At 42.3% G+C, this 25867-nt stretch overlaps 1 long non-coding RNA gene across 2 annotated transcripts in view; it reads left to right on the top strand.

The window, feature by feature from the left end:
- The first annotated feature begins 266 nt into the window (after positions 1 to 266).
- LOC131838849 (uncharacterized) overlaps positions 267 to 25867 on the top strand; it is a 37572-nt gene continuing 11971 nt past the window's right edge. Inside the window, exon 1 of one of the 2 annotated variants that reach the window (XR_009356721.1) lies at positions 267 to 403. This is a non-coding gene — a long non-coding RNA (uncharacterized LOC131838849). The remainder of the gene's footprint in view (positions 404 to 25867) is intronic. The other variant, XR_009356720.1, reaches the window with a different exon arrangement.

Raw genomic sequence — 25867 nt, 5'->3', positions numbered from 1 at the left:
CTAATATTCATTGAAATTTACTAGCTTCTTTTTAAAAGTTTTTTCTTATTTTTAAATTTATTCTAAGAATTTTTCCAAGTTTTAATTTAAATTCCAGTTAGTTAACCTATAATATAATTAGCTTCTTTCTTAATTGTGTCCTTCCTTGGATGCTGTAATTGCTTAACTAGACCCCAGAGTTCCAAAATAGTTGATTCTGATGATTCTTGCCAATGGTTATTTTGGAGGAAGTACGGATTCCTGGAACTTCCTACTCTGACATTTTCTGCAGTGTCACTCTTCACATGCTGTCTTTTAAATAAATCCTCTGCAACTGGGTTATATTATATTAAAAAGTTAAAATCAGCCTTGAGTGGACAAAGTATCCAAAATAGGTGAAGACATTTGTGTCTGCTGCTTAGAGGTAAGTCTTCTAGGACCTCCTGCCTTGACTAATTTCCCATCCCTGACTATACCACTGGCCCTACCTTGGACTACCCTTTGCAACTTTGGACTCTGGATCTCTCTTCTCTGATGGGTGATGGCTTTTCCAAGGCTTCCTGCTGACACTGATGACCTCACAGTTGAGGACCCTCCTCACTGTGCTCTGCATGCTGAGGGGAGCAGGAAATGCTAGAGACAACTCATCACACTGTCTTTTATGGAAACCAAAGAGCTTGTAGCTGCTCATTATCAGAAGTGGCAAGCCTGGAAGTCTCTGGTCACTCCAATCGCCTCAAACTCCCCAAGTTGCCCCAAATGGTGAAGAGATTGATTATGACCAATGTAATCCATTCTGAGGCCATAAGGAGCTTGGCATACCATTTGGGAAGCTCTGGGTGGACCATAATGTTAAAACAATTTGATTTTGTTTTTAAGCTAAACATGATATGAACAAAACCTATAATCTTACCTCATAATACTCATAAACCTGTATACTTGCTAAAGAGTAGATCTGGTATGCAGACCTGTATTGTCTGACTAAAAGCCTCATTAGTCTCCTCTTGGCTGTGCTGTCTGTCTTGGTGAGTGGAGAAGTGTTGAAAACCAGAAAGATCAAAGAGGGCTTCCTGGAGTATTGCACTTACTACTTACTATCGTGCTTACTCTGAGTAGGCTGAGTAGAATTTGGGAAAGCAGAGAGCAAGCAGGACAGGGTGCATTTTAAGGGAAGAGAGCTGTAGACAGGTATTAGAATGGCACTTACAAATAAATTTGGGGAAGAGTAGTGACGAAGGTTTCTCATCATGTATGATTCTTTTTGATCTAAGTGGGACATTTTCAGCTAACAATGGTGTTTCATAACATCTTGTTCCTCACCAAATTGATGTATTTGTTCTTTAAAGCATGGAGTTCAGAGGTGGAGGAGAGAGTGCCCTGAGTAGTTAGAGGACCATATTCTTGACCTGGCTATGCAGTCATGTGCAATTCATTCTTCTCTATTGTTATATCCCTTCGACACTCTCAAATTTGGCTCATCTCCTTCTTAGAGTTGATTCATTGCTGGGGCTATCCACTTATTGATCATAGTACTTTAAACCTTGGATGTGTAAAATGAATTAAGCCAATCAAGGCTACGTGTGAGAGCCTTTCCAAAATTTATCCCATTGTATCAAAGGGCCTACAAGTAATCCTCCTCTTTTGATAACCCACCGATTGTCAAAAATAATCTTGGATGTTTGCCAAGTGTCTACAAGTAAAACCATTATTATGTATTTTAAAAGAATCATTCGGAATCATTTGAGATATGGAATTTTCTCTCAAAGTTCTCTTGGTGTCTGACCTTTAAGTAGTATCTTGGTGGGTTCCCCCTTACCAAGAGTAGAGGGTATTTAGTCTGGGGTAGTTATCAGAATGACTGCTCTGAGAGTCCATCCTCTTTGTTGTTTTTGCCCTCTGTCTCTAAGGGCTGTGGTTCCAGGGACCAGGAGGCCTTATTAGCAGTTGTAAAGGCACTAGGGTGAGAGGCATGTCATTGTTGGCAAGCGTAGGCATTGGGAAGGTTCCTGGCCACAGAAGGAAGCTCTGCTCCTTTTATTGCTTGTTCTAGGCGAATTATTATGTTCAGTGCAATGAATAGTTATGGTTGGAGGAGGAAGCTGGGAAGTGTGTTTAAATTAGAATCAGATGACTAAGGGCAAGTGAGTACACATATTTCACACACTTTTTCCAGTGAGATGGAGCATAGCATACATATGGATCTAGAGACATGAAAATAATTTCTAGAAGTTGATCAAAGCTCAGTGTTTGAATACAATCACATGAAGGAATTCATGCTTTGGAAGCAAGAATGTAGCTTGATCTCTGTTTCCTTCAGAAGTTAGTAACTGCTGGCCTGTTAACTGTGGGTTCTCTCTGCCAGTGGATCCTCCCTGCTGTCCCCCTTGTGCTGGCTTTTGGGGCCTTTACCTGCTTATTACCTCCTCCACTGAAGAAGCCTGGCAGCCAGACCTGGGAAGAGGGCAAGGAAGAGCAACCTCCAGCTGGAAATTTTGTCTCTCATTTTAAGTTCGGAGACAGGGTTTGCAGTGGAGGAAACTGATGACTGTAACCTACGGTGTGGTTTGGGGGTAATGGATAAATTTAATTTACCCACACTGCCCTTCTCTCTCTCTCCCACATACCCCAGGTGACCAGAACCTGACTGCACAGCAGTTCTCTTACACTTGGAAGCTGCCTTTTGAGGGTGTGTGGGAGGGAGAAGAGGAGGCTTTTCTCAGTCTTTCTTCATATGAATTCCACTCAAAGGGTAACTAAGGGGGCTTAGTTATGATCAGAAGACCAGCAGCTTTCTTATTTTATAATTACAATGGAAACAGCTGCAGAGAAAAGCAGATTGCAATTTGGCAAGTTGTTACTGAGTATCTTTACAAAGTGGTGGCCGCTTTAGGAACTGAAAATGCTGGCTTCCAGCACTGGCTTGCTGCTTATCTTTGGTTCCCAAGTTTTAAGTTCTGACATTACCCAGTCTGAAGTCACCTATTCTCATTTCTGTCCCTGGGAACTACTTTTAAAATGTTTTAACTGAAATACATCTTCCTCTCCATTGTTATCAACAGATAAATTCCAGTGGGCTGGGGGTTTATGGGTAGATTGGTCATTGAGACACAACTTTGTAGATTCCATCTTTAAATATCCTGATAATGGTGATGACAATAACGAAGACGATGAGGTAACTGAAATCTACAGCCCCAACTAGGTTGTTCTTGAATTCTGGAAGTTCACCGGAAGTTACTGAGACTGAAGGGAGCAGAGCATTACTTGGGTAATGACTTGGCCACTTGGCCTGACTGACTTGGCCACTTGCCGTCTCTGTGACCTTGGCCTGGCTATTTAACCTTGCTAAGCCTAATGTTCCCAATCCAAAAAAATAGGGATTATGAAAGGGAGATATTTAGAGTGGTCACTGGTCATTCTTTTTGGTTGTCCAGCATGCGGACACTCCTTCCTATGTTTAAGGACTGTTTTCACAAACCAATGCCAGCTGCTTGCTCTCCCAGCCTCCCTTGCATTTGGGCTGCAGGAACCTGCCCCACAGGGATGACAGCGGAAGGACTGACTTCCCTGGGCAGCAGGGGCAGCAGGAACGGAAGTGCCCCTGGTGGCATTCAGTATCATGGGTTAGGAGTGTGGACAGGACAGGGTGTGCCAGCCACTTTCCAGACCAGCAGGGGTTGCCTCATCAAAATAGAGCAGTGGGATGATTTTTCGTGGTGTCCTGCCTCCAAAGGGGCTCTCTAGACCTCCTGGAAATCCTGGGAGCTGCCTAATAGCCTTAAATGAGCCCAAATTGGATTTTGTAGCTTGCACCACAAATTTTGATTGGCACACCACCTCCGAGAGATGAATTTGAAATGAGGGTAGCACTTGGCACAGGGCATGACCCATAGTATGTACTCAATGACTACTATGTTAATAATAGAAGCACTACTAGTAGTGGTAATGGTAGTAGTAGTGGTAGTGATAGTAATGATAATAAGTAGTGAGTAACTGGTAATTAGAACTGTAAACAGACCTAAGGTGGTGTGTACTTTTTAGGGAGAGATTTTGAAGGTAATTGGTGGAAGGAATATATAAAGGCAAACTTGATTTTCATAGAATTAACTGAAAAGGGCAAATTAGACTTAGTCTATTTTTTTTAATGGTTTTATTTTATTTATTTGACAGAGAGAGAGAGAGAGAGAGAACAAGCAGGCAGAGGGAGAGGAAGAAACTGCCTCCTGCTGAGTGTAGAGCCCAACATGGGGTTGGGTCCTGGGATCACGACCTGAGCCAAAGTCAGACACTTAACCTACTGAGTCACCCAGACACCCCTTAACTTTTGTCATTTACAAATAAGGAAACCTCAAGGATGTTAAATGAATTACTCAGTGTCACCAGCTAGTAAATGGCAGAGCTGAGTGCGAACCTGAGTTTTCTAACTTCTGAGTCTTCTGTTCTTTTGTTCTTTACGCCACATGCTGTCTTAAGCTATTTCAGTTTAAAAATTTAATAGACATCTATGTTTGGTATAGTTTTGGTCCTGTGAGAAACTTTAAAAGAACGAAGGGTTGTACTTTGGATTGTTCAGGGGTGTTTCTCATTATCATGGCTGAACCTGGTGAGGCCAAACATACACATAATGAGAAGAAATAGAGACCAGAGTTAAAGAGCGCAGCAGGGGCTGAGCCCTGCAGCCATGGAGCTAAAGCCCGGGGAGTTGTCATGGGGAGGGTAAGCAGTGAAGTGGGTGTGTGGGGGTGACTTTTACCATTGGATGTAGTGTAGGTTATTTTTACTTTTTAAAAAAGTGTTAAGGTAAAGCCAGAGTAAGACATTTACTTGAGGGCTTCTTTGTTTGTTTTCGAGAGAGCATCAGGGTCGAACTTTTAAAAATACCATAGAAATTATAGGATATGAATTATGATGCTTAAATAAAACAAGGTTTTAAAATCTCTGTTGTAAACTCGTAGAGGGATGTTCTGTTGATGTTTGTCTTAACCATTTTTGGAAATTTAAGTCATATTCCTAACAAATCAAAAATATTAATGCAAATATCTTTAGGGATTTTTAAAAAAGATTTTATTTATTCATTTGGAAGAGAGAGAGTGAACGAGGAGGGAGAGTGGCAGGCAGAGGGAGAAGCAGACTTCCTGCTGAGCTGGGCACCTGGCATGGGGTTCGGTCCCAGGACCCTGAGGTCATGACCTGAGCCAAAGGCAGACGCTTAACCATCTGAGCCACCTAGGCGCCCCTCTTAATGGCTTTTTAAAATGTCATTTTGTGTTTTTAAAGGAATATTTATGCGCATGGCCTTGGGTCACTATGACAACAGTGAAACATAGGTAGGGTGGACATTTTTCAAATTGAAAGATGGGGAAATGAAGCTAGGCACAGTGAAACGCTCACCCATCCCATGAAGCAAGCTGGCTTATTAACAAAACTAAGTTCAGGTGACTTGACTTCTACTTTCAAAGTCTATCTGCTAAGAATCTCCAAAAAAATTTCACATGTCAGAAAGCAACTTTGGAAAAATTTTATGTTGTGGTAATAGCCTCTGTTTTCATTTGCTTGGATGTGCTCCTCTCCCTGTTTCAAAGCTGACTTACCCCTAAGAATAGAGGAATTTCTACACACGTCATCAATTCTCGGTTGTCTAAATGATGGTTATGAAATCGAGGCATTGGGTTACTGACTGCTAACTGGCTTAGGAGTTTCAGGCTATAGAGATGTCAGGAACTGGATCTTATGGGGAGTAAAGACGCTCACTGAGCCTGGCATTTCCTTCTGGAGTATATTGGTGTAAGTGATGAAAAGTTCTATGTTGTTTCATTTTCAAGAAAGACGGTCTCATATCTAGAATTCTTCTCAAGAGACAGCACCGACATAATTCTAATCTGTCAAAAGGTGAAGAAAGTTATTTTCCATTCACCAGCCCAAGAAGATAATGAGAAGAGGAATCTGAAACTTGGAATCTCTAATTCACAGATCACTAGTCCAAGAATCAATCATGCCTCTAATTTCTTTCTGTCTTAAAAATCCTTCCCTTTTCTCTCTCCCTGCTTCCCTTTGTTCTCACTTTCTTTCGTTCCTTCCTTCTTCCCTCCCCTGCTTCCTCGACGCCTCTCTCTCTCTCTTTCACTAATGACATTTTCCTCAGCCGGAAACGATATCCCGGAATCAAACAGTCTGCCAATCCCGTTCTTTTACCCGACTTTGCAGTAGCATTGAACACTATGGATCACTCTCCTGCCTCCTGGCCCCCGTCTTCTAGAAACGCTCTCCTGGCTTCTATTCTCTACTGGTTTTCCAACTATATTTCCCTCTATTCTTCCTTAATTCCCTTGAGGTTCCTGTTCTTCTATGTGACTTTTAAATGTTAGAATTCCTAAAGGCTCAGTCCTGGGCCCTGTTTGTTCTTTTTTTGCTCTTTTTTTCTTCTTTTTTTCTTCAGCAAGCTCTCATGAGCAAGCCTGAATTCTCATCTACAGGCTGTGGCTTGACAAATTTAAATCTCTAGTTTAGGTCTCTCCTTTGACTGCTAGGACTCATGTATCCTTGTATCTTTACTCGCTGGTCTCAAAAACACTTTAAATTCACCATGAATACGACCGATTAATCGTGTCACAGTTGCAGTGACCTGGGCATTGTTCTCTATCAAACACCACATCTCATCCATCAGCCACCGTGATAGTCTCCACATCCATTCACTGCTGTCCATCCCTGCTGCCATCACTGGTCCAGACTTAAGTTTGCCTGTAAGACTGCAGGAACCTCCTAGAAGCTCCACCTACATCTTTTCAGCCTTCTTAAATTCTTATAGGTAAACCATGCAGTTTAAGTTGTGACAATATGGACACAAAGAACCTCCAATATATTCAAGTCCAGCTACCCAATAAGAGCATAGTAGATGTTTGTCGCCCGTTGTGTTTCTTCTGTAATGTGGGATGCCCATAGCCTTGGCCTGTAATAGGGTGAGATCCTCAGGCTAGCATTACTTCTAACTTCAGTTTCCATTTCCTCTTTCTTCAAACTTCAGGCCAAAGCCCAGAGAAATTATGTTTTTGCAACAATGTCAGGGACAAAAAAATACTCAGAATGGCTTGAAATAATCAGTGATACATAGTTTCTATCAAAAGATAATAGGGAGAAGGAGAAGAGCAATCTAGTAGTTTTCATGTAGGTTTACATACAGATGCAGATAAACAAATGCACATTTAGGTATGTTATGCGTACCAAGAATACACACACATACCCACACACAGCGTCTAATTCAGGCCTGGTATATAGTAAATATTTGTTGAATGAAAAGAATTAGCTCCTTACCGAGTTTGTACAAACTATTAGCTTCTTGCGTAACCCATTTGTAGATCAGCAGAAAATGGAATCAAAATAGAACAAATCTACTAGTTAAGATGCATTCTTAAAGAATTCTTTTTCAAAATAATCTCAAAATTATTCTGGGGATACATTTACCTTGCACAAATTCTTAGAGTTGAATAGGCCTTTACTTCTTGAATTCTTCTCTCCTATACTATCCTTTCACTTGGGATCCTCAGAGGTAAGTATCCTTCTTTCCCACTTTATAGATTAGGAAACTGAGGCATACTCAAGTTGTGGAGTTCAGATTTGAATCTAAAATTTGTAAAACTAAATTGAGAAAAAGGCAAATAATTATACAACAAGAAATTTCCCTTAAGTCTGATGTTTCATATTAGTAATATTTCCCCAAACTCAATGAAACTATTAAAGTATACAGTGAAGATGCAAAATTGTTAAGTGTTCAGTTTTCTGTAGGTTGATCTATAGATTCAATGCATTCCCAGTCAAAACTTCAGGAGCTTATTTTGGTAGACATTGAGAAACTGATCGTAAATGGTCTATGAAAATGTAAGTAACCTGAAAAACCAAAACTATATACTGATAGGGGAAAATTGTATATTTGTAAGGAAAAATAAACTTGATCCTTACCTCATACCCTATACAAAATGATTCCTAAACCTAAGAACAGAAATGATTAAAATTATAGAAGTAAACAGAGGAAAAAATCCTTGGATCCTGGGGTAGGTCCTTAGATAGACAAAAATCTTGACAATGAAAGGAAAAAACCCAATAAATTGGACCATTCAGTGAAAAGCTGTTGCTCTTCAAATGACACCCTGAGGAAAATGAAAAGACAAGCCATAGCATGGGAGAACATTTTTTACAACACATATATGTTGGTTATCTATAGCCACATAACAAATCAGCCCCTAACTCAGCAACTTTAAACAACAAACATTTATTATGTCACATTTCCAAGGGCCAGAATTCTGGGACATCACAGTAAGCTGGTGGTTGGGGGGTGTAGTCATTTTATGTCTTGGTTTGGGGAAGAGTCACTTCCAAGGCCACTTAATGTGGTTGTTGGCAGATCCACTAACACATACGTTCACTGCAACTTCCTTCATGATAGCTGAAAGAGTGGAAATCACCAAATGTCCGCCAACAGGTAATGGAGAAAATGTGGTACATACATACAATGCAGTACTCACTACCCACTGATACAAAGGAAAGAATTACTAATACCCAAAACAACATGGATGAATCCCAAAACGATGATGTTAAGGGAAAGGATTCAGACACAAAAGAGAACATACTGGGGCACCTGGGTGGCTCAGTGGGTTAAAGCCTCTACCTTCAGCTCAGATCATGATCCCAGGGTCCTGGGATCGAGCCCCACATTGGGTTCTCTGCTCAGCAGGGAGCCTGCTTCCTCCTCCCTCTCTCTGCCTACTTCTGATCTCAAATAAATAAATAAATAAATCTTAAAAAAAAAAAGAGAGAGAGAGAGAGAGAACATACTGTGTGAATCCAAAAGATACAAAAAATCTGGGAACTGGAAACTGATCCAAAGCGACCAAAGCAGATCAGTTTTTACTTTGGGCTGTGGGTAGAAGGAAGAGTAGAATGACACAGGGAATCTTTTGGGGCGGGTGGAAACATTTTATATCTTGATTGTCAAGGGGCTTCAGGAGCTTATACATCTGTCAAAACTCTGATTCATATACCTTAAATGAATGAAGTTTTCTGAATATGAATTCTAGCTCAGTGAAGTTGCCTTTAAACAAAATGAGATGGGGGAAGGTAAAAAAATAACTTTACATCTTTAAAATTATTAAATATCGCTTTGCATGAGCATTCACCATTTGCATAACTTGTGGCTTGGCAGAGCATTTACATGATCTGACTTTCAGTGTTCTGGTCTATGAAATGTGTGTATTTGGCAGAGTTGTAAGCAAATGGAGGGGGAGTGAGGGGTTGCTGTGCTAGATTAGGCAATCTCTGAGGCTCCCTCCAGTTCATGCATAGTCCTGTCTCCTGTCCCCACCTGGACAAGAGCCCAGGCCTTGGAATTTGACAGACCTGGATTTGATTCTGGCTCTGCTATTTCTAGCAGCGTAACCATGGGCCAGTTACTAAGTCTCAGTTTCCTTAGAGGTAAAATAAGGATATTATACCTACACTGAAATGAGTTGATGTATAAAACATCCAACACACAACAAAAGAAGACACAGAGAAGCTGTTCAGGAAATATTCATTTTCTCCTTTCTCCTTCCGGCAAAGTCTTAACATTATCAAGTTAGAAATGAGGGCCCTAGGAAAATGAGCATTTCTCAATATTTGTCAACAAAACCTGTATCTTTAGACGCTGTAGGCAAAGCATAATGGCAAACTGATTAATAAAAATACATTGAAGGACAAAAGTAAAAGAAGGGTGAAATCTTTTTTTTTTATGTTAAATCCTTTCTTTGTTTTAAATCAGTACTGCAAATTCCGGAGACACAAGTAATTTCCTCAAAACAGGAAGAGAGGGGCACCTGGGTGGCTCAGTGGGTTAAAGCCTCTGCGTTTAGCTCAGGTCATGATCCCAGAGTCCTGGAATTGAGCCCCGCATTGGGCTCTCTGCTCAGCAGGGAGTCTGCTTCCACCTCTCTCTCTCTCTGCCTGCCTCCCTGCCTACTTATGATCTCTGCCTGTCAAATAAATAAATAAATAAAAATCTTTAAAACAAAACAAAACAAAATAGGAAGAGACATTGTAGGTTAGATACACACCACCACTTTACTGGCAAGCCTAACTTTCAAAATGGAAACTATGGACACGTCAATGATTAGTGCCCTCGTCTGGGAAACTATACTGGGAAACCCAGAGCATAGACTCTCCACAAAACAGAAGCTCAGTGACAGTGTTACGCTGTCCTTTTCATCTCTGCTGATGCTTTCAGGGTTTGGGGGGGTTCTACCCCCCATTTTATGAATACTACCTATGCCTTTCCTTGTCTAAAATCAATATGAACTGTGTAATATTTGTATTGGAAAAACAAATACTAGATATCAGATATGCTGTGAAAAATGCAAGAAAACTAATTAAAAAACAATAGAAAGTTATTATCTCCCTGCCTGGTTTAAAAGATGGGGGTAGAAAAAAAAAAAGAGGAGGTGGTATGCTTATAGGCATTTGGTTTATTTTCATTGTGTTTATTATAAGTTTGTTGCATATTTCACTGAAGAATTTCAAATGTTAACTAGGGTGGTTTTTTTCAACCATCAATCAGAGCACACACATCCAGGAGTGTGTGTTTGCTAGTTAGTGCAATAGCTTATTGTCAGTTAAGTTAAGACCCATTTCAACCAATTAAGTGGAAGTCAATGTTCCTTAAAAACAAGTTCAGTTTTCACCAGATAATTTAATTCGGCTAGTAGATATTGAATGCTTGCTTTGTGTTGCTTGTGGTTGACTCGAAGCTTCCCTGTTTTTGCTCCATCCTCCACTTCTTTCTCATGTCCTTCCATTTGGTTCGCCTTTCTTGATTACATCACATCCTCCTTGTTGGGAAGCAGGTGAGGACTTATATGGCCAATGGACACCCGCACTCTGAATGCCCTGTATTACACAAGTACAGTGTGGAGTGTGGAGTGGAAGCAAGCTACAGTCTAGTTCCTCAATGTTTATCATGTCTCATGTCTTCTTGTACCTTTTCTGCTCATCTAGATGGGTGAGGGGTGCTGGAAATGGACACAGGTAGAGTATGGGAGCCTGCCTAGGGCACATCAACAGGTAATGGATACAAGGTCACCCAAGGCTTCAAGTGCTTAGAGGTTCCTCTATTAGTAAGCACAACCACAGTAATAAGTGCCAACAAGCCAGGGGCTCCGTGCAGGTTTCAGGGACTTTAGAACAGAAAAAAATTCACGTTCACACGAACCACCCTTTCCTTTCCAGTTTTTCCATTAGAGTGAATGGAGGTTATAACCAGGCCCAATCTTCTGAAACATTGAGAGGGAATTCAGTCGCTCAGCTTTGCAAAGACATAAATATCCCCCTCTGAGGTTGAAAATGGAACAACCAGGCTGTAAATTTGAGCTCTGTGATGTTTGCCCCAGCCTCTAAGGAATATGCAATGAACCTTGTGTAAATAGAAAGCTGAATAGCTCGTTTTTGTCTGGGATGACTTACGGGTAGAGTTGCCTAGAAATGGCAGAAGTAGACCAGATGACCCCTCACATTCTCCCAGAAGCTTTTTATTTATGAGTCCTTGGCAGGACATTCCAGGTTCTCCCCAATTGTTTCCAAACCATCTGTCCAGATTCATGAACTTGATTCTTTCATGTAAAACTTCCTTCTGTCAATTTGATATTTTAATAATAGGCCATTCATCAACCACTTTCTCCTCCATACAACATATTTATTTTTTCAGCAAGTATTTACTTAGTTCTTACTCTGTGCCAGGCACTGTTCTAGGTGCTGGGAATCAAATTGTAAACAAAACAGACAAAATTTCCTGCTTTGTAGAGTTTACATTCCAGTAGAAGGAGCATCAAATAAGATAAATAATTAAAAATAAAGATTGGGTAGTGGTAAGTACTAAAGAGAACATCTAAAGCAGGAAAAGGAATATGAAACTTTAGGGGAAGGCAAGGGTTGGAATTTTAGATAAGGTCGGCAGAGAAGTCCCCACCGAGAAGGTTGTTTTTAAGTAAAACCCTGAAGGAAGTGAGGGGGTGAGGCACTTGCATGTCTAGGGGGAAGCGTTCCAAGCATAGGGTACACCACATGCAAAGTTCCTGAGGCAGAAGTGCATGTCCCTGCTGTGCGTTTGCTCTCCACAGATTTTCCTGTCATGTTCCTCTTTTTTCCAAACTGTACTTCTTTCATACTTCTTCCACAGAATCTTCTGCATCAGTATTTGATCTCTTTCTACTCCAGATTTCTGAAGCATTTTTTGGTTTGTACCAATTCTATTACATGTAGGACAAGCTTCCTTCTAAATCTCTCTCTCTCTGTGTGTGTGTGTGTGTGTGTGTGTGTGTGTGTGTGTATACATCTCACCAAACAAAGGGCAAGCCCATGAAGGAGTGGGGCCATGTGTCCTGAAAAGGACCACAGAAAGATGGAGCGTAACGTGTGTTTTGATACCACTGCTATGTGTGTTTTGATACCACTGCTGCTTTCTGTGAGGATACAGAGTTTCACCTTATATTTAGAATTATGGTTGTGCTACATTTTAATTCTTAGCCTCTTTTAGACTTTCCAGCAATGTGCCCAAAAGTCCTAATCATTCCTTCGGGAGTGCTTTTCTCCATCATCATCTGGCACTCTTTAAGCAATGATTGCTTAATTCTGGAGAATTTTACCCCAGAATCAGCTTCAAACTGGCTATTACTTTTCAAAGAGGTCTTTTCAAAGACTGGGGAAGCTCTTTAATATGGAAGGTTTTTATTAAAGGCGAATGCCATGAAGGTTTGTTTTTCCAGTACTAGTGCCATTTTATTCATTCCTGATATATGTATATATATATGTACACACATATGTGTCTATATATTTACATATATTGTATTTGTGTGTATATATTACATATGTTATGACATCATATAGATTATAACAAATTGTTTTAGAATGTATCAGTACTAGTGGCATATTAAAAAATAAAAATCAGGGACACCTGGGTGGCTCAGTTCGTTGAGCAGCTGCCTTCAGCTCAGGTCATGATCCCAGCATCCTCGGATGGAGTCCCACATCTGGCTCCTTGCTCAGCAGGGAGCCTGCTTCTCCCTCTGCCTCTGCCTGCTATTCTGTCTGCCTGTGCTCGCTCTCTCCCCCCCTCTCTCTCTGATAAATAAATAAAATCTTTAAAAAAAAATAAAAATCAGTGATAAGTAGATTAAACTAAAGCTCTGTTAGGTGCACCATTAAATTATGGAAACCACTATAATGAAACTTCAGATATATTTTGGGTAGTTTCATTTTATTTTTCACAAAAGGAAATTTTAGGCTAAAGAGAAAGTCTTCTTTTGGTTTGTTAAGACGTGATGTTTGACAGTTCAAGAGTTAAGTCTGGGCTTTCCATGTCGTCAGATAGTTTCAGATCTCTTCTTTGACTCCAGCCATTCCCCTCATGTGGCCTTTGCAGGTGGCCGTCCTCAAGGGGGTTTCCTCTCAGTGATGCAGCTGTGAGCTAAGTCCCACCAGGAGAACACGTTTCGAGAGCCACGAGGAGAGAATCCTTTTGGGACTTCCAGAAATTTGGGTCATAGAGAGTACCGAGAAATCTTCAGATAGGTAAAGACATTTTTCAGTAAATGACTCCAGGACTGGATGCCCAGTTGAAGATATCTCTGTGATGTCATGTCAGGAAATAAACAACTCAGGTTCAGCTGTGTTGTTTATATATTGGATTCCTGGAGCTTACCTCATGCCAACTATTAGGACTTTGTCGTTACTTCAGATCCCTCTCCAGTTATTTTTGAACCTTGTCTCTTGCCTTTCCTGGGAGTGAAGGGCTCACCTGTGCCCCATTTACCCCATCCATTTATTTAACCAATATTTATTTGCATCTATAATAGATTTATTTGCATCTATAATTGCCCTGGGACCATGGCAGAGATGAAATGACAGTTTCTGCTCTCCCAAATTCCCAGGAGAGACACGCAGGCAATTCCGAGACCAGGATAATGGAGATTTTGCCAATGGAAGCAGAAAGAAAAGGAGGCCTTAGGCTTGTATAGGGGGTACCCAGGGACGACTTCCCCAAAGAAAGCAGTTGTTAGCCCAAACTGAAAGTAAGTAGGAATTTTCCAAGTGAGGGAAGGGTTGGATGGTAGGAAATTCCAGCCAAGGACAAACAGGCTGGCTTAACCAGGGAAGAGCAGTAAGCCGTTGGGCATGGCTGTGGCTCAGTGCACAAGGGAAGAATGGTAGAAGACTAAGCAGGATGAGCACGCGGAAGCTTCTTTGTGAGTGACGTCGTATGCTCAGATTTTATCTTACAGGAAGCAAAAAAAAAAAAAAAAAAGACGGAAGAATTTTCAAGAGGAGAGTGATGGAAATATATTTGCATATGTAAGATAATTATTCTAGAATGGATTTCCAGGAGAGGGTAAGCCTAGAGGCCAGGAGACCAGTTAATAGGCCATTGGTAGTGGTAAGTGGCAGAGCCAGATTCAAACCCAGGTGACCTGGAGTGCTCTTGCCAACTGGATGAAGGCTCTTGACCACCACCTCAACTGCCTGTCTTTGACCCAATTAAGAAGTGGAGGTTCAGGAGGCCATGTACTTAGATGTAAAATCTTGCTCTGATCTTTAGGTACAGCAGGGTTATTAGCAAGTCACTTCACCTCTTTTTGCCTCAGTTTTCTGGTCTATAAAATGGCAGAATACAAATATAGCACCAAGTGTATGATTTATGTTTGTGAAGATAAAGTGGGCGACTATTTACAAAGTTCTAATAATAATGCCAAGTATATAGGGAACATTACGTAAATGTTGGCAGTGATGATGATGGTGGTGGCTGTGGGGATGATGGTGATGATCATGGCAACTGTGTCTCACGGGTGTTCCCATGGATGGCAGCTCAGCTGGAGTTGACACGCTATATCATCAAGTCCCACTGTAACAGATTTCTGGACATTGTTGGAACTGATCAGTTACTCTGGGTAGAGATGACTCCACTTTTCTCAGATTCTCTGGGTATGATCTTGACAGTATATTGGCAGTGAGGTTGCCAGTGAGTTTCGAGAATTCTAGGTACACCCAGATCCAGGAGCAAGTTGAACTTTTCTGAGAGGCCATACAGATGGTTACCTGATCACCCCCTGTTGCAAGGTTCTCCAACACTGACTGGGCATGAGAATCACCTAGAGGATCTGTTAAGCCAGACTGCAGGATCCCTCTTAGAATTCATGATTCAGTTGATCTGGGGTGGGTTCCAAGGCTTTGCTTTTTAAAGAAGTCCCAGGGTGTTCTAATGCTGCTGGTTTAGGTCCAGACTCGGAAAACCTTTGCCCTGTTGGGTGCTGGGCTGCCTTGCATCAGAGAGAGTGAATGAGACACAGCATTCCTGACTTCTTGCTGCCTTCCAGATCCTCCCGCTGAGCAACCCTCTGGATTCCCTCACTATGTCAGGCACACTGGTCCGCCAACTCCAAGTGTGTGCGCACTCTTTGGATCTTCTCCTCTTCTGTATATCCAAGAGATTGGACAACATCTCTAGGCCTACGGAACCAGAATTCAGAACTTCTGTGGGTGGGGCTTAGGAACCGGCATTTTAGTATCACTAGATATTGCCAGGACCCCTTTCAGCTCTGCCATGCAAGATTCCAGACGCCCCCCACCCGCAGCTCTCCTGCCACCTCAGACCAGGTGCCACCTCCCAAAGATGAGAGGGGGAGCTCCCTGGTAGTGTGCTTCCGATCGTGACCCTGCTGATGAGTGTGGCCTAGGCCTTTGCCACACAGGGGGTGGAAAATCACCAGCTTAGCCAGAACCTCAGCGTTAGGCATCCTCTTTCATCCCCATGTTCTGACACCACCTTCCCGCCCATGCCCCATCTCTTTGGCCTCTCATAGTACGTTTGCCTGACCTGCTCCATCTGCCTCTGCCTTTGGCCATATACTCTCTTCCAACAGGCAACCCTGGGCTTGACCACCCACATGCTGTTAGCAGGCTAGCAAACCCCCGTCCCTGCAGTTGGGAGCCAGACCAGTACTGATGAGTACGGCTGAGAAGCTAGCTAACTAACCAACTAGCAAGCGAGTACCGCGCTCATACTATATGCCAGCTCTGGTCTAGGCCCTGGTGACACAGATGAGAGAAGACACAGACCCCGCCTTCAAGAAAAATATTTGCCAGTGGGGCTGAAGACGGAAAATCCATACAGAAACAGCAAACAAGGAGGAGGATTTCAGGTAGCACTTGCCAGGATGGAATCTGCGAGTCCCTGCTCTGCACGGGGCTTCTTTCTTACACATTCTGTAAGCCCGTGAGAGTCGTGTCGTATAATAGCCTCATCTGACAAAAAAGAGACCTGAACTGAAGCCCAGAGGTTAAGTAACTTACGGAGGGAATATGTCAATATTAGAAATACATACAGTTCCACAAACAGGGAATGCTAACGCATGCTGTTGGGGAATTATAGGAAATCACTGAGGAGTATTTACTAAATGATTTGATAGGTGATAAGTTTTGGGGCATATATGTGTATATATATATTTATGGTTATATAAATGTGTGTATGTGTATATATACATACACACACACACAGGAAAAGAACTGGGAGGGGTACCTGGGCGGCTCATTCAGTTAGGCCCCCGACTCTTGATTTTGGCTCAGGTCATGATCTCAGGGTTGGGAGACAAAGTGTCCCCCTTGCTCCCCGCCCCCAGCCCCCATCAGGCTCCCCGCTGGGTATGGAGTCTGCTTAAGATTTTCTCTTTCTCTCCCTCTGCCCCTCCCCCTCCCACTCTAAAGGAAGAAAAGTTTATTGGGCATATGTCTCTGGAGAAGAGCAAGAGATCTGTGGGACTCACTCTTTTCCTAATATTGTTCTGTGTTGTTTAGGTTGAGCATGTATTCACGTATTACTTAGCTAAAAAAATAAGTATCAATGTCCTTATACAGTCAGCGTGCTAGAGAGGAATTTGAATGCAGATCTAGTGTGCTTTTAACCACACCACACGTCCTCTCTGGGCAGACATGGAGGCGCCATTACCCTCTGTCTTGGGCCGGGGTACTGGGGTAGTGCGGGCGGAGAGTCCTGATGGGAGAGGCGACAGGCGAGGACATCAGAAGCCGATTTACATGATTCTGCCCCTCATTTCCCTATCACGCTCACTGAAATCACTTGCGGAACTGCCTACCGCTCTTTGTTTTTGAAGAAAACAGGGAACGCTGACATTTTTTGTCTGCAGTTTTGGTTTTTGCCTCTTCTAACAGACTGACGGATCACAAGCCAAAGTTCGGCAACGTCTCTCGTTAGTCTGGGTAACGATTGCAAAGTGAACTATCCTGGCAACTCAGTGATCTGACAATGGCAGGCAGCCTGGGTCTGATGGGGTTGTGTGTCATTCTTTAACTTGAATTTCCAGGACCTGGCTGCTGCTGTCTGGAGAGCTTGCTGGCGGCACCTGTCTGTCGAGCTGGGCCGTAGGAGTCCCGGGAACAAAAACCTGATGAAAATGACAGGGCAGTTCTTAGGATGAGGAAGAGGGGGAGATTTAAAATACTGCAGGGTTGTGAGCAGCCTCCCTACCATTCAATGCCTAATTTTTGAGGTGGGGCAGGTAGGATTTGAATGGTGCGGTACACACACAATCACCCTCTAAAGGGACAGCACTTTCAGTGGCAGAAGAAGAAAATCCTTCAGTTCTCCCATGGCCAGTTATTATTACTAATTTAAATATTACCTTATTGTCTTACATATTCTGCCTACATGGGGGTGACCTATGTAAGTAAGTACTTAAGTGCTAGGTTTTTGGTCTACCTAATCCTTCCTTTAGGAAAAAAAAATGCATAAAAACTCAAATTGAATCCTAACTCATCATTTTTACATTGGGTTCTATTAGAATATCCCTTTTTGAGGCTTTCAAATATTTTAGAGGGACAGAAACATTGATCTTGGCAACATGCCAGTGATGGTGACAGACCTAGTATATTGTCTCTGTTCGGTATAACAAACACTTGTTGAGTTCCTCTCAGATCAGGGCAAAGCACTAGGTACTGTGGAGATAAAAGGAAAAAAGGGAAGGAAAAAGCTCTTTCTTTTTGACCATTTAATAGGGATATTAAATGATCACACATTGATATAATGCAAATTAAATATTTAAAATACCAAAAGCAGTAGGAAATGTAATGGAGGCCATGCCGAGGGAGTGTTTCCTCTGGTCGTGGAGATTTGGAGGGCTGTGAAGGGAAGCAGGGAGAGGTTGGAGTTTCAAGTGTGGCTGAGAATAGGCCATTTGTTCTGGAGTCAGGGAGGGCGATGCTTTGGCACCGTGCAAAGTCACTGCAGGACAACCACACTGAGGCTGGTCTCAAAACTCTTCTCATTCCCACACTGTCTGGCTAGCAACTCCCACAGACATGGCGTCTGGGAGGGAGCGTCACACCTCAGAAAGCCCTGTATGGGAAAGGACAGAGAGGCTGTCAAAATGGCCAGGCTTTAAGATGGCCCTGTGTCCTCCATTCTCCTGGACCCTCCTCAAATCATTCCAAAGTTGGTGTTTGGGAATGAAGGGACATGCCAGTTGGTAGCTTAGAGAAGGCACCTTTGGTCCTTTCAAACTACCAGTGCCGCACATCTGCTGGGGTTAAAGGAAACGAAGGAAAGCTAGGTTTCTGCTATCTTTCGGAGTGAGTTGGTGAGGTGGCCTCAGGTGAGGCTGGGAGTAGGGAAACTTGCTTGTATGGAGGACAGGAGAGGCACTGGTGCTTCACCTTGAGGATACTATTAGTCAAGGGGTGCGGGGTACAGAGTTGTCGGGGCTAAAGCCAGAATATCATCGATGTTGCTCTCCAGAAATAAGGTCGGTAAGCATGCTTAAGTGACAAACAGCTTTGGTGTGCAAACTAAAGTTTAGAAGCCTTGCCTCCCTCATTGGTGAGTGAGGACACTCAGGAAATTCTATTTCCCATAAAAGTGAGCACCAAGATTGTTTCTGGCCGTTGCCCTGAAAGGTGTGAGGCAGTTTACAGAAATGGTTCACAGGATAAGTGTCAGTTCCCAAAACCTCACTCTTTTCATCCCTATCACCAAGAAGACAGTGAGCAGCACCTCTCAGCCTGCAAGCCGATTTCAAGCGGAGCCAGGAGGACAAAGAGCACCTAGTTGTTGGATATGGTGTAGAGAAAGGGGGTTAAAATTTTACTCTTGGGTTGAGGTGGGATCAGAAGTTTGCATCCTGCACGAATGGATCCAGGAAGCATCTAGAAGGAGAGAAGTGATGAATCATGCCTTCCCACCTCAGGTCATGGTCATTTCTCAATTTGTGTGATAAAGTCTCTGTCTGTGTTGGCCTGTTTGCTTTTTAAAACAAACAAGTACAAAATGTATTATAATTTGTCTAGCCTTGGTTATTAGGAGGTGCTTTAAGTGTCCTTCATGGAAGGAAGTAAGATATGAGGGAGGTACCAGAGATCAGAGTCTCCCATTAGTTCCTCCTATGCTTTACCTTATAGCTTAAATGTGTCCTCTGAGCTTTATTTAATTTTCTGCATAAGCATCCAGTGTTGGTGTTTCTGGTGTGGGTTTTTTTTTTTAAAAACTATCTTTAGTGATTTTAATATTTTTAATGATACTGACAGTGCCTTTACAAATTATTTTGTATCATTTTGGGGCACCTGGGTGGCTCAGTCGGTTAAGCATCTGACTCTTGATTTTGGCTCAGGTCATGATCTCACGGGTTATGAGATTGCGCTCTGTGTGGGGCTCCGTGCTCAACGGGGAGTCTCTCTGAAGGTTCTCCCTCCCTCTACCCCTCCTCTCGACTCATGTGCATGTCTTCTATTTCTCTCTCAAATAAATAAGTAAATCTTCAAAGAGGTTTTTTTTTTTTTTAAATATTTTATTTATTTATTTGACAGAGACAGATCACAAGTAGGCAGAGAGGCAGGCAGAGAGAGAGAGAGGAGGAAGCAGGCTCCCTGCTGAGCAGAAAGCCCGATGATGCGGGACTCGATCCCAGGACCCTGAGATCATGACCTGAGGCGAAGGCAGAGGCTTTAACCCACTGAGCCACCCAGGTGCCCCAAAGAGGTTTTTTTTTTTAAGTAAATTATTTTGTATCATTTTAAGGTGCTAGGTTTCTAAAATAAAATTTTAATTTTTTAATTTCAGAACTAGGCTTTTTATTTCAGAAGATAAATAATTTTCTGTAAATATTCCGGAGGAAAATAGGTAACTCTCTCTGACATGTTTTTATTGTGATTTCGATTTCCACTCCATCGTTAGCTAATTTAAATCACCCGTAAACCAAAGTTTACCAACACCACTAGTTAATCTGGATAATGGATGCAAGATTAACTATTTTGGCAATTGAGTGGTTCTGATAACTGTGTAACTTCAAAATGCACTTTAGTCACGAAAAAGCCAATATGGAGAGTTTGGTGAAGTGAAAATGTTAAATTATTTTCCAGCACTGAGGTTGTTATTTGATTACCTAGCACTTTCCCTCATATCAATTCTTTCTTTGTGTCTTCAAAATAATAATTTCTGGGTTCTGCAGTTTGTCCAGGGAAAATAATTTGAGCTCCCTTCTTTAAAGCTAAATCAGAATGCTGTCAGTTACCTTTATTTACCTGAATTTATCAGGTATGTGAAATTTAACCCTAGGGGCTATAAGCACCACCTTCTGACATTTATTATCTTGCTGAAAGGTGAGCAGAGAAACAGCTTTGCTGTCGCCTCCATGATTTTAGAGATTATCTCTGGTCGACAACTGACCTGGACCCTAATGCTTTTTTAGGTGGTTGTGTTTGTCTAGATAGAACCAGGCAGAGATAGCATCATTCCCACCACGCCTGATTTAACTTGGCCTTGGATGATATCACAGACAGGGTTGGAACCTTTCACAGCAGATTACATCAATTTAACCATTATTTCAAGATTTTATCTTTTTGTTTGAACAGCTTAGCGCCAGAGATAACATTTTATAGACCCATGCTCCTTCTACACAAATGTTACTGCCATTTGGACCTATTCTGATGTCTCTCCCATAGACAATGGATTTTACTGAGTCATCCTTGGTCTGGTTTTCCCTGATCCTCACTGGGTTATTTGTGATAGAGCGGGGCCACCAGTGAAATCTCTGGTTCTTGGCCACTGATTTTATCTGCACAAAGCAGACCAGAATAGATAAGGATACAACTGTTTACAGAAACTCTTTACCACCACACTGGGGAGCACAGGCTTAGACTGTTAGGGTGGTAAATGTATGAGAGGTATGTGTGTGTGTGTTGGGGGGTGGAGGGGTTGTTGGTATTGAATTTGATTCTGATTACATGGTTACTTTTAGTGTTATTTGGATAGGATAAAAATCTCTAAAGTAATGTCCAAAGAAGTAAATAGCTGATTGATAAAATAGTTTTGGCTGGTTCTTTCACCCAGATCTCTGCACAAAATCTAGTGGTAAGGGTTAGTTAGGCCATGACACTTGGGTTCCTGGTGGGAGAATGCCAACTTTTCGTTTTCCAGATTGTGTTTATTTCCCATTTCTTACTTGGCAGCAGAGAACAACTCCCCTGGGTCAACAGAGCCAGAGCAATTTGGAAGGTCAAAATTTAATATATTTAGAGCTAGAAGAGCCAATTTTGACAATTTAAGCAAAAGATTATTTTCTTTGAGTATAGACTGTCCAAGAAGACTCAAATTCTGTGCATGGCTCTGCTATTTTGCTTTGGCTGGCTGACTTATAGGTTCTGGTTTCAATAGCTCTCCCCTGCCCAAAGTAAAAATATTGACACATATGAATTTGATGAGATGGTTAAGGAAAGGGGGTGGAAGGGATGGTACAGAGCAGATTCGATGATTCTATAAACATCCCACTGCTCAGAGAGGTCTTGGGCACGACTAATGTCTTCCAGTGGGAAAGGGACGCTTCCTGAGTAGCCAGTGTGACTCTCCACTCTTGTTTTGCTCTTTGCCTCTCTCTTTCCCTGAAAGGTCTGGGCTGTGCCACTGCCACCTCACCACACAGTGTCACAGGCGTGCTTACCTCCCAGCTGGCCATGTTCTGGTTTTCATAGGGCTCCCGTTCTCAGTGATGGTCCCAGACTTGCTGGACTTCTGTGTGTACCCCACCCCTAGAACCCAGAAGACATGCCAGGATGTCCTGGCTTCCATCCAGCCCAATGCAACTCTCAGTAAAACCTGAGCTTAAAAGGGGACACCCATCTGTGAACCAGTGGACTATACACTTGATAGAGGAATTAAGAAACCTGAGTTCTCTCCCCAAATCTGCTCTGGATTTGGACTCTCTGCTTTCCTAGTGCTGATTAATTACATGTCATATTGCACAGCGTATTATGAAGCTGTTCTTTATCCTCAGTACAACCCTCTTGTCTAACGAATTCAAGAACATGGACTTCCAAGTACTGAGGTTAGGGGAAGCATTTGGAACCAACTCAGTTTGGGCTTCCTATTTTCCTGTGGAAAGACTGCCATTTCTCACTCTAAGTGTTCTCTACTTGATAGTATTGAGTGTGTGGTGTGGATGGGCCCATTTTCTCTCTCTACATACATTATGGTCTGCTCCTCCAAGTGCTACATTTTAGAGAGGAAACCTTTGGTTTTCTTGGTATTGCCCATGACTGGGAGGATCAGTATGGCTAATTCTGGGATTTGGCACCCAGGAAATCCATGGGTCCTCCTCCAGCCTGGTCTTTCTCAGTAACAAAGCTGGTATTCTCATCTGTGTCTGCCTTATTCTTTTGTCTTATCCATCATTTAGTTTGGAACTCAAGTGGGGAAAACAGAGGTATATTTTATTGGGGCCCTATTATCATGCCTGATGATCAAAGAGGAGTAAAATTTACTCCATACTCTCAAGAAGCTCACAGAACAGGGGGAGAGGTAGAGGTAAATGAAAATAGAAGCAAAACACTGTGACTTGATGTCGTAAGATGGGGGTGGGTGGGTTGTGGGCAGTGTAGAGTGGATTCAAGAACTCCTGTTATGGACTCATTCAACCTTGGCTGCATTCCCAGATGTTGAGTCACTGGTTGAGTGACCGGGGAGAAGTTACATTACTTCAATGCCTCATTTTTCATGGGTACAGTGGGGGTAATGACAATAACCACTTCATGGGGTTGTTGTAAAGTTTCAGTGAGATGATACATGTAAATTGATTAGAACAGTGTCCAGCCAGCAGAAAACATCTTACTTTTTAGCCACTGTTAGAAGTATGATGCCTATGCTGTGGAATGACTCTTCATGTGAGTACTATTATCCACAAAGAGGCGGAAAAGAAATTTGTCCATATGGTGGAAGGATGATAAGCAAAGTAACCCCAGGCTGTACCAATATACTTTTTTTTGGGGGGGGGGGAGTATTACTGTGTAGGTTCTAGTTTGCTTCTTGTTAATAATAGTTTGTGTTGAGTTGTAGTTACTATCCTGATTGGCATCAAGCAACAGAGGGAAGGACGGTCCTTGAATAAATATGCCACCAACGAGTGTTTGTTTACTAAAGCAATTATTTCCCAAGGGCAAGAGAAGGAGAGAATATGGAAAGGAAGAGAAAAAGCAGAAGAAGGAAGGGACGGGAAGGAAGGAGAAGAGACAAAAGAGTACGGTTCAGTTCTCCCATAAATATGGCTGGTCATAATTTATATTAAGATCACCAAAGTAGTGAAAAAATAGTAGTATAATAATTCAGTACTGAGAAGAGGAAGTCACAGCCCAGATTACACTGGACAGAATACAGGTGGAAGGAAGGTATGCATTCAAGAAGAGGGAAAAAGAAAAAAAAGAAAACCTTGAAAGAATATGGAATCGAGAACCCTACTCTTTATTTGCTTATTTTTACTAGGATATCTGTAATCTTGAACTTTCACTGTATTTTCATAAAGTTCATATATACATTTTCTCATCCATACCCTTTCAACAACAGACTCAGTCTTACCAGGTGACTTTGATCCTATTCAGGTCTTGCTCTTATTTCAATATTCTGGTACTGCCATGACTTTGCAATGGGAACAAGGAGGCCCTGTTATAGGCCTCTTTAATAATGTCAACATCCAACCATCCGCTTATGGCTACACTCCTCCCACCTTCCTCTTGGCTGCTTTATTCCAGCCTCCTTTTGGCTCTTCAACCGTGACAAGCACACTAGTTCCTCACCGTGTGGTTCCCGCTGCCTGGAACATTCATGCCCAGACTTTCATGCCTCTCATGACTTCACTTCCTGTAGGTCTCTGCCAGTGTCATCTTATTAGAGAAGGCTTTCTCTACCTGGTTTTATCCAAAATGGGACTCATCTCTCCCAGTTTACCCCTCCATCTTTCCCTTGCTGCATTAGTCTCCAAAACAGTGATCACCATTTGTCATGGTGTATGCTTATCCGTGTACTTGCTTATTACTCTCTTCCCTTCTTGTGTTAGGTTGGGTTTCCTAGAAGCAGAAACAGGGGTAGGATTCAAATGCACACTGAGGGAATGCTGTTCAGGAAAGATCTGCAAGGGAGCGAGGGAAGCAGGAGAACCCAAAGCGAAGCAGTCAGGCAAGGGGATGGTGTCAGGCAAAGTCTAATCTTGGGAGAGTTCTTGGTACATGAATTGTGCTGGGAGACAAGGGCCTGGCCTTTTGTGCCCCATAAGTTAGTCATTAGCTGTGGACAAGGGAGAGGGCCTTGTGACATCCTGGCTGAGGCCCCTCAGTTGAGGACAGTTCTCTTGGAAATGGGTGCAGTTGGGAGCTGGGAGCCAACACACAGAAACAGGGAGAGGATGTGCTGACTGGGTGAACAGAATCTGAGATAGGCGACTGAAGGACATCTGACACACCTCCACTACAATATCGTCTCCATGAGATCTGGGAACTTGATTTTTTTTTCTTGTTATGTTTTGTTTTTAGATTGTATCTCTAATAACACAGAACAGAGAGAGCTTGGTAATAGTTGGTTTTCAGCAAATATTTGTTGGATGAATTCATGTACTTGTTGAACTGTCAGTGATAGTTCTAGAGGTACAATGGTGAATGAGACAACATGTTTCCTGCCCTCATGGAGCTTATGGTCTAATGGGCATTTCAGACATAGGCAATTAAAACACAGTGGGACAAATTCTGTCACAGGAAAAGCAGAGAGTATTAAGGACACACAGTAGGGGCACTTAAAATCCAGAATTTAAGAGGAACAGGTATTAGAAACCTTATGGTATGGTTCAGGGCTGTGTTTTCCAGGGTAATTGAGGGATTCCTTGAACATCTGGTAATTGGCTTTTTTTTTCTCTCCTCTAAAGGAACCCCCCTTATGGTATTTAGGTTTAATGGTCAGTGGGTAAGTCTGTTTTAAGAAAGAGAACTCAAGTGCCCTGAGGAATACAGCTATAACAGTGATACCTTGGCCCCGGGTGATGCTCTATAAACCCTGGTGATGAATTCACTCTGATCTACCTGAGCGAGTCTACACTTGGTGGACACAAACTGCCCTCCCTGGGTTTTATCCTTGTTGTTTTTTGTCTTTCAGTTATGTGTAAAATTTCACATATTTTATGGAATGGTGTGTGTGTGTGTGTGTGTGTGTGTGTGTGTGCATGTGTCCATGGGTGCAAAGGGTAGTGGGATTTGGCTTGGTTTATGATACGACTTTCAACGTTTGAGTCATGTGCCTTAAGATGCTTTCATAATTCACCTTGAAAAATGGGAAAAATAGGTTTTGGTGAAATATGAAAGGGCTATTGAAATGTCACGGGGTGGTTATGTAAGTGTGAATTATATAATGTCTGAAGGTAGGGGCTAGAGGGGGGATATTGTTCAGAAAATTTCTGGTAATTTGAATACAGTCAAAACAAAAATGTTCTTGGGCATTATTTTGTTTATTGCTAGCTTTTGGCAGAGTTGTTTTGAAGGTTGTTAGCTGTGTGCAGGCTGGGCAGTT

Source organism: Mustela lutreola, chromosome 8, assembly GCF_030435805.1.
Source record: "Mustela lutreola isolate mMusLut2 chromosome 8, mMusLut2.pri, whole genome shotgun sequence".
Taxonomy (NCBI): domain Eukaryota; kingdom Metazoa; phylum Chordata; class Mammalia; order Carnivora; family Mustelidae; genus Mustela; species Mustela lutreola.
Note: the sequence above shows the minus strand (reverse complement) of the source record. Positions and strands in the feature narration are given on the sequence as shown.